Source organism: Tupaia chinensis, unplaced genomic scaffold, assembly GCF_000334495.1.
Source record: "Tupaia chinensis unplaced genomic scaffold, TupChi_1.0 Scaffold141173_1, whole genome shotgun sequence".
In the NCBI taxonomy this organism is placed as follows: Eukaryota; Metazoa; Chordata; class Mammalia; order Scandentia; family Tupaiidae; genus Tupaia; species Tupaia belangeri.
Genome location: NW_006201036.1, coordinates 427808 through 441212, shown reverse-complemented (window position 1 = coordinate 441212; position 13405 = coordinate 427808).

The following is a 13405-nucleotide window of genomic DNA, read 5'->3' as shown; positions in this document are numbered from 1 at the left end:
AAGGTTCGGGTGAGTTCCCGGACGACCTAGGACCGAGGGAATACTGACGGTGGTGGGCACTGCAGCCCAGCACGCCACAGCACAAAGCCAGAGCAGGGGAGGTTCTGTCTGCAGCCATGGCTCCCAGGCTCCAGAGGTTTGGAGAGGAGAAATTAAACTAAACTAAGTTTCAAAGATGCTCTGCAGTGGGTTGAACGGGTCGGCTTTCTCCACCCTGAGGTGAAGCAAACTCCCAGAAGTAATCACCAAGGAAACGGGGTGCTCTCTGCAGAGGTTCGGGGTCCAAGGCCGGGGCTTGGGGCCCAGAGTAGCCCCCTCTGCCGCTGGCCTCTGGGAGGAGCGCTGTCCTGGTCCTCACTCAGGCCTCCTAGGGTCAGACCTGGCCGTAGCTCACTGCCCTCGTTCAGAGCTGTGGCCAGCACCCGCACTCATGGAGGAACTGACAGGGCAGGGGAAACCACGGAAGTACCTGCATTGATCGACAGAGGCTTCCATTCATGAAAACGGTGCCTTCGCGATATAAATGTCTAGTCATCAACCCAGACCACGAGACGCCGTAAGGTACTCTAGGGTGTTGTCGCCCACGAGGTGAAAAGCCTCGTCTTCGTGAGGCGTAAACCTGCAACCTCGACCCAGCATAGGCAATCAGCTGCGGGCCTGTCTGTTAACTCACGGGCTTAGAGCCATCGGGCCACGTTAGACCTCCGGGGTTCAGGCATTCGGGGTTCAGGAAGGAGAATGCTTGCCGGCTTCTCAGTACACGCAGATGGGTTTCTGCTTGTTTTTCCAGTCACTGTGAGACAAGAGAAGACCAGCTTTTTGTTTCTACTTAAGTGCAGCCTCCCCTATGCTAAGAGGTCCTTCCTACTTCTGTCTGGAGACACCTGCTCTCACGTCTCCTCTTCCATCCATCCACGTCATTCTCGCTCCTTACAGCACTTTGCAGGATGCCACGTCTCACCACAGCCCATGACGACCTTTCTTCTCACGCTCTGTAGTCCTTGCATTGAGCTGTCTCAGATGCCCCTCCCTGGGCCACGTGAGCCTCACCCCCATCCTCAGGGCCACGGGAAATAAATGTCTTGGGTTATTTTGGGTCTTTCCAGCACTCTCGCTTGGTGGCCTCTCTACTGCATGGCCGCAACCGTCTTCTTCTAGCCCAGAATTGAGAAAAAGCTTCTGGTAGCTAGGCTGGGCCGTCCTCTGCCATCGCCAGCTCGTGCGACACCCTAACTTCTGAGTGGAGGCTCCCAGGTAACCGCCATCTCAAACTTGGACTTACAATTCTCCCACTTTGGTGAAGATTTCACTTACATTAGTACTACTGTATGATAGGATTCTTTCAATATTTAAAAATAAATAGGGCTGGGACCAGCAGTTAGCGTAATGGCTATGTCGCTGGACTCCCACGTAGTCGACCGCGGTTCGGGTCCCAGACCCGGTGGCTTAAAACTCACGCCGGGTGCGTGCGCGTGCGTGCCCAAGATCCCAAGAGGAGAATGGAGGAGAAGGGATTGCGGCGTGACCATCCCCCCTGGGGGGTGATTTCTCGCTTTTTGTCTCTCTGTCTCTCTCTGTCTGGCTGGCAAGTGCACGTGTCCTATAGCAAAAATAAAAAATAAAATAAAATAAAAAACCTCTCCAAAAAAAAAAATAAATAAACAGGGCTGGCTCTGTGGCCTGCTGGTTAAGGCAGCCAGTTCCCCACACGGCTGACCATGCGGTTTGAATCCTGGGCCTGGTGACTTGAGAAACACTAGGCCCATGTGCACACAGGGCCTGAGTCTTGAAAGGGCTGGAAGGAATTACGATGTGGCCATGCTGTCTTCCTCTCTGTCTATCTCTCTCGTGGCCTCTGGTGAGTGTGTATGTCCTCTGGCAAATTAAAGGAATAAATAAATAAAAATAAAAATAGATAATGTGTGTATTCTCTTACAACTTGCTTTTTTCGCTCACCATTGTATTTGTAAGCTTCATCTGCAATGATCTGTAGTTTGTTCATTTTTACGTCTGAATAAAATCCCTCTCCTTCATATTTAGGTCACTGGATTACTTTGGCTATTTCAGGCAGTGCCTGTGTGAACAGTTGTGTACACAGCGCCTCGTTAATGTGTGCACATCGGCAATGCAGCCCAGGAGTGAACTCACCGGATAGCACATGTTCGAGCTTACCCGAGAGTTCAAGGGACTTTGCCGGCACGAATGAGAATTGCTCTTTGGTTATGAGTACCCATTCATTGATTCCCAACACAGTTAAACATTTTAAAAGTATGTATTTACTGACTATTTACTTTTCTTCTGAATGCATTCTTTATATTCTGCACTTTTTGATTTTTTAAAAAATCACAGTCACTTTGATTTTGTTGCCAGAGGGCGCATGTGCTCACAGAGACACAGAGAGTGAAGGAGAAAGCGCCCCCTGTCCCCTGGAGCGTGGTCATGCTGCGGTCGTTCCTCCATTTCTCCATCTGCCAGGATTTCAGGCAGGCACGCACAGCCAGATGGTTCCAAGCCGCTGGGGTGAGAAGTCAAGCCATCCACCGCCTTGTGGGACCTGGCTCCCTATCCACTGTGCCAGGAGTCAGCTTCACATGGACTTTTGAAAGTCTGTTCATGTATTCATTGCTAAACTTTTGTTTAGTATATTCTTTCAGGTTTTTTATTTTTATGCTTTATTTTAACAGAAATTTTAACATTTCATGTAGTTAAATCAATTTTTTCTTTGATTGCTTTTATTCTATGTCTTTTTTTTTGAGAGAGAGACTTTTTATTTCTTTTTGAGAGGTTTTCGCTATAGGGCGCATGCGCTCGCCAGACAGAGACATAGAGACAGAGAGCGAGAAATCACCCCCCAGGGGGGATGGCCACGCTACAATCCCTTCTCCTCCATTCTCCTCTCGGGATCCTGGGCACGCACGCACACGCACCCGGCGTGAGTTTTAAGCCACCGGGTCCAGGACGCAAACCACAGTCGACTACTTGGGAGTCCAGTGACATAGCCATTACGCTAACTGCTGGTTCCTGAGAGAGAGACTTTTGCTATATGGTGTGTGTGCTTGCCAGAGACACAGAAAGACAGAAAGTGAGAAATCACCCCTCAGGGCGGATGGCCACACCACAGTCCCTTCTCCTCCATTCTCCTCTCAGGATTTTGGGCACGCACGCACCTGGCATAATTTTCAAGGCACCAGGACTGAGACTTGAACCTCGAAGTCAGTCATGTAGGTTCAGCTGCTTTAGCCTTCAGCCACCGGCTGTCCCGAAACACAATGTCTTAATTGTGCCATTAGCTAACAGAGGCCTTCCCAGGAAGAAGGCAAGGAGGGATTATCAAGCCAAGAGTGTAAGCCCTGGTTTTGTGCAGTAGAAGCCATCGTGTGGGAATCTGTAACTGAGAGCCGCTGACTGCAGACAGCTTGCAGCCCAGTGACCCAGAGTCTGGAGAGAGAGAAACCCCACCAGGATCTCCACTGTGGAGCTCCTACGCTACGATTCTCAGCAGTCAGCGGCCTCTTTCTTAAAATGCCAGGAGCCACTCCTCCCATCCCAAATATGTAAAGACCAGAATACAAACTTTAGGATGAAATGGTCATTGGGTGAATGCAGAATAATGCTAAATGTCTGAATGCATAGCAGTAGAATTAATTTGGACATCGATATTACTTGATATTTTAGAAAAAAAACTATCCTCGCCCAAGAGAATAATATGCAAAGCAAGGAGAGAAACCTTTTAGGACATCTGGATCCTGTCCTTATGGCATTTCCTGGTAAATGCTGATTGGCCTTTATGGTAATCTTCGAGCTTCTTCAGGGAAAGGGGTCAACAGAAGAGACTGCATCCCATTTCCTCTCTCCTAATGGCTCTAATTCACTCCACAGCCACTCCCTGGGGGGTGTGCCTCCAACCCAGCAAGGTTTATGGTGCTGAGATGCTGGTTTATGGATGAGGCATAAATCACTTGACTGTGTGTTGTGTTAAGCCTACTTTGAAATAGAATCAGACGCGTCTATGTGTGTACCTATTTCTCATGGACAGGACTCTGGGAAGATACGGGCTGAATCGGTGTCTTTCTGAAGGGAGGAAATGGAAGAGTCCATGAACAGAGCAAAGACCCACATCAGACCAGCAGTACAGATTGTCCCCTTCCATGAAGGTCCAGAACTTATGTTCTGCCATGTTACATCAAGATGAATAGAAAATAATTAGCAACACTTTTAACACTCCGGTAAAGGGTGTTCACTACTCCTCAGGTTAAAATTTGCTCCAAAGGAAAGGGGCTAGCCTGCCACTCACTGCTTAATTCTGCCAAAGCCAACGGTGAGTGCAACCCGAGTGGCCAGGCTGAGTCAGAAAGGCCAGAGAGGACCTCTGTCACCTTTACTTCCAGGTAACAAGTGCTTCCTTAATGTGGTCAGGAATTCACTCCTTAAGATGAGTCTCAAGCCATAGTATCATGTGCAGACGTTAGCGGAGGCTCCCAACCATTTCCCGTTGTATCACTGATGCTTTTTAATGCCTCCTTTCCATCTGCGGGTAACTCCTTGTCTACACAATTAATTAATTAATTAATATGTAGGAACACACTCAGCACTTGGAAGTATTGATTTAGCGATATGCTTTTACATGAAGTGGATATTCCTCACACTGAACAGCTAGACCAAACCATCTGGGCATAGAGAGAGTTCATGTCCATCCTGACTTTTTTTTTTCCAATATTTCATAATATTTTGTAGGCATTGGAGGTCTTTGGAATTATTTGGGATGAATACAATTGCTATCAGAGTTGCAGGTTTGGATCTCTGTCCATCTGTCTGTTTCGTTATCGTCCATGTCTTCCCCCTCTTCTCAGAATACCCACAGCTGTGTGTGGCGAACACCTGCCTTCGATTCCCTGTGTCTCTGCTCCTGTGTCACTTCAGTGAGGCCCAACCTGTATTCTATGTAATGTTCCACTCTCCCTCCTTGAAGACTCCTGTAGGTTCCTGCTGCACTGTCCCCCCATAGCCATAATCATTGTCTAACATACTATACGATTTACTTACCAGCTGTTGGTTGCATCTTTCTGCTGCAGCAGTCCAAAAGTTGAGCTGACTTTCTGAATCAGCACCGGCTACGTCGTGAACTGACCTCTTGGGTCATGTTTATCTATCGTCTTTTCTGTGCAGATGGCAGATTTGTATGTTCAGGATCCAGCACTGGCCTCAAAACAAAGCTGGCTGTGCAAAAAGAGTAAGTGAGTGCAGAAGCTCCAGCCGAGAAGTGGCCACAGTGGCGAGCGGTCTCATCAGCACCCAAGTACACGCAGGACTTTAAAAAGTCTTGGCTCTACTACTCCCTTCCAGCTCCCATCTTAGAAAATCACTTTCCATCCGGAAGAGACGCCCAACTTAGATCATGAGAAACAATGTACTTAATTTAAGCTTGCAAAGGAAAAAAGCCAGAGGACCCACCTAAACAACCGATGCTTTCTGTTTGGCTATTTGGAGGTGTGCAGTTATTTCATGTGGAACTATCAAGACCTCTTACACTACCATGATTTCTTACTTTTTATAATTATATGAAGATGTTTCATGATAATTAAAATTCATGTAAACACTTCAGATAAAATATGTGACGTGTAAGAGTTGAGTTTATGTATCCCTAGTACATTCATACAAAGGGGTATTACTCACTCTTTAAAAGGAAGGGAATTTTTTTTGGAATGGGGAGATTTTTGCTATCAGGCACATGCACTCACCGAAGAGACAGACAGACAGAAAGTGAGAAATCACCCTCCAACACACACACAGCAGGGATGGCCACACTGAAATCCCTTCTCCTCCATTCTCTTCTTGGGATTTTGGGCACGTATGCACGTACTCATACCTGCCATGAGTTTTAAGCTGCCGGTCTGAGACTTGAACTGTGGTCGACTACATGACAGTTCAGCGACATAACATCTGCTGGGCTCAAAAGGAAGGAAATCCTGACACATTCTATAATGTGAATGAACCTTGAAGACTTCATGCTAAGTGAAGTAGCCAGTCACAAAAGGATGAAGACCGTAGGCTCTCACTCACAGGAGCGACCTAGGGTAAGCGGACATAGAGACAGGCAGTAGAAAGGTGGCCCCCAGAGACTAGTGGCTGAGAAAAGGCAGTTAGCATCTGATGGGTGCCGAGTTTTGATTTTGTAAGATGAAATTTTGAAGAGGGATAGTGAGGATGGTGTGCTGCAATGTGAATGCTCTTAGTGTCGCCGAACTGTACACTGAAACACATGGGCCAGCAGGTGGCATGGCGGTTAAGGTGTTGAATTTCCACATGGCCAGCCACGGTTCAGGTCCTGAACCTAGTGGCTTGAAAATCACACTGGATGCATGGGTGTGCGTGTCCAAAATTCCAAGAGAAAAAACGAAAAAGAAGGGATCATGACATGGCCATTTCTCCTGAGGAGTGATTCCTTCCTTTCCCTCTCACTATCTCTGTCTCTTTCCTGTGAATGCACATGCCCTGTGGCAAAAACTTAAAAAGAAAAATAGCAGCAATCAGCCTAGCCATGATGGTGTGCACTGCTAATGCACCACCCTCTGTAGGCTAGGGCCATGGGAGGCCTGGGTTTGAGTCCCCATTCAACCTAAAGCCTGGAAGGATAGGGGTGTGTGGGGTGCTTATGTCCATGGTCCCTGCTGGGAGGATGAACCAGGAACATGAGATGGGAGAATGCCAACAGTGAGATTCTATCTTTAAAAGAAAAGGTTAAGATAGTAAATGCTATATTATGTAATTTTTACTGAAACCAAAAGCAAATAAGCAAATCTGCAAAAAAGTCTCTGGTTTCATTCTTCACTTAATATCCTTGTTTTTTCCTTTTCTTGTCTCCCTCATTGCCTTAGTTTACTTTTTCTTATTGCATTGTATGCGTTCACATGACTCAGTGTGGAGAGCAGCTAATCTAAAACCATGTGTCTACAGCCATGTGGCCTGTAGACACATGCAGACAGGGACTTCCGTGAGCTACTCTAGCAGGGCTATGAGAAGCATCTACATATGAAAGCAGAATCTGCCTATTGTCAATGGCTGTCTTCCTGTTGTTGTTAATACCCAGTACCCCCATACTGCCCAGTAGTGGGCTAAAGGAAGTCATGTACATTTATCAGATTGTCCCCCCAAAAAGTCAGAGAAATTACATGGTGCCAGTCATTTTCACACCTTCAAACGATTTACATCCGAACACAACTGGCTTTACATTCTAATTTCTCCTCCCTTATTCTCTTTGCATCCCACTCCCTTCTTCCCCATTCCTTTTGCATCCCATTTTCCCCTTTCCCCATTTTCTGCCCTTTAAAAGAATAACCCTGAGGCTGGTTGTGGTCACAACCTCTCCATCGGAGCAGCGTTGCCCACCCGTCCTCGTTTTTCTATACTGGTGTGTCTGTGTGTTTGTTATTGCGTCTGTTTCTAATCCACAGCCCTTCCCCACTCAGAGAAACGTGTTCAGGCCGAGCTGGTCCCGGCAACTCAGTATCATCTTTTCTGGAACTAAAGCAAAGCAGTTTTACTTGGTGTGAAAGTGAGATCTGTGCGCAGGGTCGCCTCTGCTTTTTAACTGGCTCGTCGCAATCGTTATGTGTTACTTATGTCAAAATGCAATTACTAGAGAAAACGTGAGAGCTGGCCCAGCTGGGGTGCCGTCGGGGGCACACTGAACTGCAGTGCTGGAAGCCACATGCCGATTGCAGGTTCAGATCTCAGGTTGGCCTGACACCCCGACGGGAGTGTGCACGTGTGCCCCACAACCCGAGGGGCTTGTGAGCTGGGAGAGAGGATCGCAGGATGGTGAGACCCTGCCCTGGGTGACTCTGCTTGTGCGCACGCACGTGCTTCTGTCATGAATGAAGTTATTCTGAAAGGTGGGAGCCGAACTTGTGTGGCGCTGTTCGGTAGCGCTCAGTTGATTGTGCCGTGCGTGTTCAGAGAGGGAGCACTCCAGGTAGAGGCCGTTTCCCACCACCCAGCGAGGAGGGCACAGCCTGGCTTTCACAGGATGAAGCCGAGATGGCTCCGTTCCGTGGCCGAGAGTAAAGGAAGTCTTACTGGATGGGTTTTAATTTTCCATGCAATCTGTAGAAAAGCTGCTTAGAGACCAGTGGCTGTTGGCTTTGAGCAAGTTCTTTGAAAGACATCACCAACATTTTTTAATTTTTATTTTTTATTCATACACTAAATCGCTATAATCATTTAGATTGTGAAGAGACTTTATCCAGCATGATACACCTCAGTCCAGCCCAGTTGAGACCACCATCCACATCCTTGTCAACAGATAGAAAACCTTATCTGTGTCCCACAAATGTCTTACCTCTCCATTCCCCCCCCAAAATTTCTTGTGCTCTTCCCCTCCCACCCTCTTTCTACTTTGTCAATTACAATTTTTAATGCTTTTATGGCCTCCAGTCTTTCAGTCTCTGCCATAGAGTGCGGACAGTCAGTATATGTTAAGTGGGGACATGCAATGTCTCTCTTTCATAGCCTGACTTGCTTCACTCAGCAACAGATCTTCCATATTTGTCCACTTTCTATCAAATTCCAGGGCCTTGCTGTTTTTTATGGCTGTGTCTCCTCTTTTTCTGGCCATTGGTGATCCGTGAGCTGACTGCTGTGTGGCTGCAGCCTCACTGAGGGGGTGTCTGGAGTGTGCGTGGGCCTTCAGCTGGTAGGGAGCTCAAACAAGGTCTTCTAAAAGATGCAAAGTGGGAACCAGCAGTTAGCGTAATGGCTATGTCGCTGGACTCCCACGTAGTCGACCACGGTTCGCGTCCCGGACCCGGTGGCTTAAAACTCACACCGGGCGTGTGTGCGTGCGTGCCCAAGATCCCGAGAGGAGAATGGAGAAGGGATTGCGGCGTGACCATCCCCCCTGGGGGGTGATTTCTCGCTTTCTGTCTCTATGTCTCTCTGTCTGGTGAGTGCATGCGCCCTATAGTGAAAATCTCTCAAAAAAAAAAAAAGATGCAAAGTGAACACATGTACAGACACACACGGGGATAACTAATACACAGGGCCACAAGGCAGGGACTGAGGCTGGGGGCCGCTGGTTTTGTCTGGGAGTGGGCAGACGTCCATGCAAAGGCGAAATCGGCAAGGTCAGGAGCACTGTGGGTTCTGAGTGGGGTGCAAGGAGATCAGGAAGCCAGGGCAGCATTTGCAAAGGCTGAGAGAAAGAAAGGTGTGGGTGGGTTGGGAGGGGCTTGGGGCGGCGTCTGGCAGTGGTGCTGAGGCTGGAGGTCCGAGGAGGAATAATACTTGCTCGTAGTTATTGAGTTATTGACTTTACTTGGATTATCTCATGTAATGAGATCATGAAATTCCTAGGAAATTATTAGTACTCTTCTACAGATGAAAAAATGGAGGCCCAGAGAGGTAGGCCTCTGTTTAAGCAATTTCCCCAAGGTCACACAGCTGTTAGCGGTGGAGCTGAGCTGGGCTTGGTGGACGCTACAGGGCAGGCACCTGCTGCTAGGCAAGGCCAGTGCAGAGCGGGGCTGGGGCCATGAGGAGGCGGTGGGGGATTTCTGTTAGTACTTGTGTGTTGTGGGGGGCACTGTAGGGACATGGCGTTTTTCTTTTTCTTTTTTAAGACAGAGTCCTGCCACCTCAGCCTCCCAAGTTCCTGGGGCTGTAGACCACACCGCTGGGCCTGGCTTCTTAGGGTGGGCTGGGAATCAAACCTGCACTGGGGCCTCCCACAGGCCTGAGCCTGCAGCCGCCTCATCCAGCACGCTCCTTTGCAGCCAGCCGATGTGACTTTGTGCAAACACTCTGGCTGTGAGTGCAGACTGGATCAGGGCAGGCAGAAGCTGCCAGTCAGGGAGTCCTGCGTTCCAAGCCAGAGGGAGGGAGAAGGAGGGGGGCCAGGGCTGCCCCAGGCAGGAGGGGATCTAGATGGATCCTGGGTAACCTGGGGTGCTGTCCACAGGGTCGGCTGTGGAGGAACACCAAGACGACTTCCGGCTTCCGTGTGGAGCCCTGGTAAAGGATCGTAGCAGGGGAAGATCGGAAGGAAGGACGCTGGGGTGGGAGACGGTGAGGCGCTCAGTCTGAACATGACCAGCCCAAGATGCCCGAGGAATGTCCACATGGAGGCGTCACCGAAGTGGGGGGGTTTGTGACAGCCACGGGGGTCTCGGGCCAAGACATGCGTTCAGGGAGCCTCGACGTAGGTTTGGAGATGGTGGGCACCGCTCGGGGCTTGGACCCCAGGGCCATCGGAACCGCACCTGCTCGTCCGGCTCGTCCTCTGCTGGTGAGCTGGCAGGTGCGAGCTGCTCAGGCACGGGCACAGCACGCGGGAAGACAGTGACTCGTGTCCTTCCACCGCGTGCACCACCTTACCCCATTTTACGGGTGGGGAAATTGAGGCACCAGAGTCACGTGACTTGCCCTGTCCTGTGCTGGTGACCGGCAGGACCGCCGGTGCTCCACGGGATCTCCTTCCCGGACAGCTCCAGTCCCCACAGCCAGCGCATTCCTGGCAGCCTGCCCGGAAGCTGTGGTCCGTGGTGCATTTACACTTCCTGAGAGGGTGGCAGAGTGTCCTTCCAGCTCTCGCTCTCAGGGCTGCAGCTGAGCGAGAGCTCCTGGGGTCACTCTCTGGGCCTCCAGCCTCCTTCTGCCTTCGGATTCGCGTGCTCTCACGCGGGCAGCCCTGCTTGGGAGGGTCTTCCTCACGATCCCGGGGCTCACAGGCCCCCGCTGTTCCGGCCTTTTCTCCGAAGAGCTGACGAGAACCAGCCCTCTTGTGCATACAGGGGCCGCCTGAGCGGCCGAGACCCTGACCGCAGGGTGTGGTCCTGCATTTCCTGGGAAACTGGAAGGAATGGAAGGTTTCTGGCCTGGTCACATTGGCAGAGTCAGGACTGTCTTTTAAAGGACTGTAGACATTATTAAATGTTACGAAATAATAAAAGTTGATTAATATAATAATTGTTTAAACTGAGTTGGATTATAATTCTTAGTGTCGTAGTACAGTTATGTAATTGAAGGAGATAAAGTACTATTTAAAAAGCATTTTATATCACACAGGAAAATTAATTTAGTGAGAATTTTTAACCGTCATCTGAAGGAGACCTAGAAAATTTTCCATCATTGCATCTTAAAGAAAAATCATGCATTGTACATGTGTGTAAAATTCTGCCAGAACAAAATAAGCACACATAAAAAGTTTCTTCAGTGGGGACCAGCAGATGGCGTAATGGCTATTTCACTGGACTCCCATGTAGTTGACTACAGTTCAAGTCCCGGACCCGGTGGCTTAAATTCACACCAGGCACGTGTGCGTGCATGCCCAAGATCCCTAGAGGAGAATGGAGAAGGGATTGCGGTGTGGCCATTCCCCTTGGGGGGGGTGATTTCTTGCTTTCTATCTCTCTGTCTCTCTCTCTCCCTCTTTGGCGAGCACACATGCCTTATAGCAAAAACCTCCCAAAAAAGAAAAAAAAAGTTTCCTCAGTAAAGAGATCGCACACCCTTGTGGAAATCCACTGTGCTTACAAATACGTTGTGCATTTGGGATTTGCTGTGCTCAGATCTGACGTAGCCTCATCTCTCTCTAACATAGGCTTGCCCACAAACACACACAGTAACTGGTGGTAGAGGCTCATAAGCTTGACTATGGTAATCATTTCACGATGGACACATGGCTAGAAATATCACATCGCATACTTTAAATATACATTTTTATTTGCCAACTATGTCTCAATAAAACTAAAAAAAAATCACATCTTAGGGAGACTGCTTATTTGTATTGTTTTAACATCATTTGCATACATGTAGTCCAATTATATATATATATACACATATTGATTTGATTGCTTCTTACGTTCACATCAGCTTATTTCAGTAGGAATAAATGGCCATTTTTATTGGTACTTTGGAAGCTGTTAAAAATCCCAACTTAGTTTTGGTTTGTAAAGGAAACCATTGAGTGGGCCAGTGGGTGGTGCAGTGGTTAAGGTGCTGGACTTCCCACTTAGGTGACCACAGTTCAAGTCTCAGATCCAGTGGCTTGAGACTCGTGTGAACATGTACGTGTGCATACCCCAGATCCCGGGAGAAGAATGGAGAAAGGATTGCGGTGTGGCCATCTCCCCTGGGGGTGATTTCTTGCTTTCTCTCTCTCTCTCCGGTAACCACATTGTACATTCTAGTAAAAATCTCTCTCAAAAAGAAGGAAACCATTGGTTTTTAATATGCCGAACATGTTTACTTGTAACTCAGGAAAAACAATGCTTTTTTAAAAAACGTTTAAACATGATACTTACCTAAGTAGAATTGTGTAACCTATTTCTATCCACAACGGTTCTAAACCTGAAATGAGCCTCCCTTTACTCTTCTGCTGTTGTTTTGTTTATTTATTTATTTAGAGAGAGAGATAGTACTATCATTGGAAATAATCAAACTCTTTAAAAATATTTCAAAAAATGTATTCATAGCCAAATTACGAGTGGCCATGGCTGTGAACGAGATCTCTAGGTGCCCTGCGAAGTGTTCTGGGGGCGGGGGCTTTATTACAGCAACTCTTGACTTAGTTCTGAGAGCAAGGGACACAAGCAAAGCTGTAAGTCAACACGTGAGTTTTCATACTGGCCCGGCCCCAAAAGGCGGAAAATGTAGAAGCCAAGCGTTTGCAGATGATAGGTGACTTCAGACATTTTTAGGTTGGTAATGGTTGAAAGCACAAGACTGTTAAAGACTCCGAGTCAGCAGAAGAGTGTCCGAGTTTAACTCTAACCGAAAAGAAGGCGTTGCTGCAGGTCCTCATGCTGCTGTGCCGGGGTCAGCGCCAGGAACATCCCACCATCCCTGGACACGAGGTCTGTATGAGGGAGGTGAACTGCCTCCGAACTGCCTGAGTCTTCCCAGGCCTCTAGGGAACACGCAGAAGAGAGGGGGGTGCTCAGCGTCAGCCCTCAGTCCCACTAGCAGCGTGCTCACGCCGCAACCCGCCCGCCCTCTGCCAGCCTGGATCGCAGCCTGTACCCAGTGTGGGCCAGCAGCTGGGTGCACACGAGACTTCCCACCTGGCCCAGGTGCGACACCGTTGCTCTACCATCGGCGCATCTCCCTTCATTCTTCGTTAAAGGCTTTATTATTATTTTGCATAATGCATTTTTCTATTTGTGAGACTAGGAAGGGCCAGGGCGTGTTCTGCAATTCTCACCAGTCCCTGTCAGGGTAAAGGTCAGCTCCTATCCTAGCCCTGAGTTCGCTGGCTTGACAGAAATGCCGAAGCAGCCATGGAGCTGCGGTCTCGTTTAGAATTTAACGTGCCCTTGAGAACCAGCAGTTAGCGTAATGGCTATGTCGCTGGACTCCCACGTAGTCGACCGCGGTTCGTGTCCCGGACCTGGTGGCTTAAAACTCACGC